At 42.8% G+C, this 3,954-nt stretch overlaps 1 long non-coding RNA gene across 1 annotated transcript; it reads right to left on the bottom strand.

Annotated features, from left to right (window-relative positions):
• Positions 1–1,118: 1,118 nt before the first annotated feature.
• Positions 1,119–3,718, bottom strand: LOC140626831 (uncharacterized). Its single transcript, XR_012025831.1, has 3 exons — positions 3,145–3,718; positions 2,892–2,962; positions 1,119–1,567 (listed from the first exon to the last, which is right to left on the bottom strand). It is a non-coding gene; the product is annotated as an uncharacterized lncRNA (long non-coding RNA).
• Between the last annotated feature and the right edge of the window lie 236 nt (positions 3,719–3,954).

The following is a 3,954-nucleotide window of genomic DNA, read 5'->3' as shown; positions in this document are numbered from 1 at the left end:
GAGCCTGAAAGGGCCTCAGAAGAGATTGCTGACCCCCTGATTTCAACCTCATGAAAGCCTGAGCAGGAGACCCCATTCACCTGTACCTGGACTCCCAACCCACAGGCTGGGAGAGAATACTTTGTTGTTTTCATAAGTAATAGACAAACATCATAAATAATAAATTGGTATTGTTTTCAGCTACTACCTGTGTAGTAATTTGTTATGCAGCAATAGAAAATGAATCCAACTGGTGGTGGGGGGGAGAAAGCAGAGAGACGTGTTAGGAGGAAACAGCAACGATCCTACTGGGAGGGGATGATGGCTTCGATCAGTGTGTATGTTGGGTCATTGGTACCTATTGTGATGGTCAAGCCGACAGGACTTGATGCTGGAATGGGTGTGGAATGCGAGAGAAAGGTGTTAAGGATGATTCTAAGGTGTTTCACCTGAGCAATTGAAGTTTGGGGTAGTCGATTATCGAGAATGAGTAGACCACGGGAGGAGCACGCTTGATGGCTCATTGGCAGGTGGAATCGTGGAATCATGGATTTTGTTCACTTGGAATGCCAAGTAGATGCCAGAATGTAGGTATCCAGAGGGCACACTTGGGTGTATGAGTCAGGAATCATGGATGAGGTCCAGGCTGTGCATGTAAAATTTGGACTCAACAGCAGATAAATGATATAAAACCATAAAACCATAAAAGTGGATGAGATCACAGAAATTGTTATTACTAATATTTTGAGGCATGCCCAAGCACCCTGCATCTCTCACTTGGAATTTCTTCATTAAGTTTCTTTTTTCTCCTCCAAAGATTTAATTCATTCATTCATTCATTCATTCATTCATTTAATTATTTATTTATGAGAGAGAGTATAGAGGGAGGGGGAGAGCAAGCAGACTCCTCGCTGAGCAGAGAGCCTGATGCAGGGCTTGATCCCAGGACCCCCCAAATCATGATATGAGCAGAAGGCAGACGTGTAACCAGCTGAGCCACCCAGGGGCCCGTCTTCATTAACTTCCTAACTGCTCTCCCTGTACCCACCCTCCATACTGCTGCTACAGTGATGTTTTTTAAAAACATACATGCAAATCAGATCAGGCCACTTTATTTAATACCCTTCAGAGGACTCCTATCATGCTGCATTAGTTAACTTCTGTTGTATTTCAAACCACCCCCAAGTTTAGTGGTTTAAAGCAGCACAAACTTATTTTTATTGTTGCTTCTGCGGGTTGGCCGACTGGTTATTCTGGTCTAAAGAGCTCAGCTGAGGCTGAATGGTTGAGGGAGAGGCCTTATTGATGGGTATCATCGTTGGCTAGTTGGTCAAGGAGTAGAGGATTTAGCTGCGATGGCTCCTTTCTTCTCAGATGTGGTCTCTCCCACTCCTGCGGGCTAGCCCAGACTTCTTCCCGTGGTGGACTCAAAGTTCCAAAGAGCAGCAGGAGGGAGCAAGCCACAGTGAGCCTGCACTTTTCTAGCCTGTGTTTATGTCATGTTGCCTAATGACCCGTTGGCCAAGGCAAGCCATGATCCCAGGGACGTGAAGACTCCACCTCTTTATGAAACCACTGCAAAGGTGCACTGCCAAGAGGGATGTGCCAAAAAAGAAGACAGGAGGAATCACCATAACACATAGACAAAAGTCCTGAATCCTTACCACGGCTTTCTAAGTTCTGCATGATCTGACCCCTGTTTACATCTTCAAGATCATCTTCTACTCTCCCCCTCTATTCTTTTTACTAAACATTATTCTTTAGAGCAGTTTTAGATTCACAGCATAATTGAGCAGAAGGTTCAGATTTCCTCTTAACTTCTGTCCCAAGCATGCAAGCATCCCCAATGCTCCCCCATTATCAACATCCCCTGCCATCTGCTCTCTTTTTTTACCCCAACTTTTGAGCCAAAATGCTCTTCTTCCATAATGTGGTTTAACAAGCTTGTTCTTGGTTCAGAGAGTCTGCTGCTTTTTCTGTCTAGAATATTCTTCCCCCTGATGTTGGCATGGTAGACTCCTCCTCTGCTTAAATGTGTTCTTTGGAGACAGGCTTTCTTCCACTTTACCGGTCCCTATTCTACTCTATGGTTGAATTCTCTTCACATCACTTATGGCCATCTGATCTTTTTCTAGTTCATTTGCTTGTTCATGCACACGTCTTCCCCAAAAAGAACATAAGCTCCATGACAGCAGGGGCTTTATTTTGTTCACTCCAACAACAGTATCTTGCATATAGTGGGTATTTTAAGAATGATTGGTAAATTAAATTCTCAGATGCCAAGTGAAGAGTGTTATCATGGAAAATTGAGAGCTGCTTACAATACAATGACCCCAGTTCATCCAAGTTTTATATGAAATCTGTATAAATTAAGTTGATAAAACAATAGAAAACTTTTAAAAATAGGAGACCAATTTGTCTTTTAGACATAGGCAAAATTTACTGTCTTTTAAAGGAATTTATGATGTTGATTTTATTTTTAAAGGATTTCCTTCTCAGTGATGTGTGTAAGATGTAACAGATGGTACCCAGATCCATGGGCTACTATCCTGCCAGCCTCATTTTGAACTTCTCTGTTCTGATTAATAACAAGTAATCAAATATCCTGTAATAAATAGGAAAATCCTTAACACCTACTTCCTGTACTTTCTGACACGTTTGCCAAAAGCCACTCACTAATAAATTTTACTGACTTCCTGTTATGGACCCCACCTCACTTTTGCCTGCAACTTAAAATTCATATGTGGAAGCCCTAAGTCTACATGTAATGTATGAGGACGTGGGGGGTTGGGAAAGTAGTTAGGTTGAGATGGAGTCATGAGGGTGATGGGATTACTGTCCTTATAAGAAGAGGAAGAGACACGGGGGCTTCCTCTCACTGTCATGTGAGGTCACAGCAAAAAGGTAGCCACCTGCAATCCAGGAAGTGGACTCCCACCAGGATCCAACCGTGGTGATACCTTGATCTTGAATTTCCAGCCTCCTGAATGGTGAGAAATAAATTTCTGTTATGTACTTAGTCTATAGTATTTGTTATACCAGCCCAAGCTAACTAAGACATCTCCCTTTCCTTCTTTTATCCATTCCTTTCTCCTCATCTTTTCTAGATCAACCAATTTTATTGGCTCTGCTTTCCAGGGGATATTTATAGAGATTCATCCTTACATGAGATTCATTTGTCTGTTCCAGGGCCATTCACATTCCTTAAAGGAAACAAGTCTTGTCTCTATTGTCCACCAGCATTCATCAACGTCCTTTCATATGCCCCGGGGAAAATCCATTTCTTTGGCAGTAGGCAGAGGACATCCCAGGTATTGCACTGGATATCTTAAATCTGGTCCCCAAAAGTCAGTGTGTAAATAGAGATGAGTGCCCATCATATGGGCTGGCAGTGAAGTGGCAGGAAAATAATATTCCTGGGATTTGAGAGTACTGAAATTGGCCATCTGGGTCACAGTGTAGAGACAGGCAATATGTTTACTTGCTATTTTTGTTTTCCTTCTGGGCACAGGAAGCCTTCATTTCCCAGCTTCCTTTGCACCTCAATGGGCCGTAGGACTAGCTCTGCTTAAGGATATGTTTGTGAAAGTAATCCAAGCACTTTCAGGCCTGGAGCCAGGGGGGGTGGGAGAGATAGAGGAGGGTGGGGAGAAGCTTGACACAGCATCCTCTGAAGCTTATCTATCAAGAAGAGAGCAGTGGAAGTAACTGTCTGGTTGAAGAGCAAGGACACAGACTTTCCTTCTCCTGGAATAAGAGTAGAACCTAGGAAACATTCATATTTCTCCATAGCTCCTGGTAACATACACACACCAGTGTTCCTTTGGGATTCACAGCACGTAGAGTATGATCTGTTAGAAACTAGAGGACCAGATTTTTGGCTTTTTGGGTGTTGAGTTTGATAAGTTCTTTATAGATTTTGGATACTAGCCGTTTATCTGACAAGACACTTGAAGATATCTTCTCTCATTCTGT

Source organism: Canis lupus, chromosome 38 (assembly GCF_048164855.1).
Source record: "Canis lupus baileyi chromosome 38, mCanLup2.hap1, whole genome shotgun sequence".
In the NCBI taxonomy this organism is placed as follows: Eukaryota; Metazoa; Chordata; class Mammalia; order Carnivora; family Canidae; genus Canis; species Canis lupus.
The sequence above is the reverse complement of the archived record's forward strand: the minus strand, read 5'-3'. Positions and strand labels throughout refer to the sequence as shown.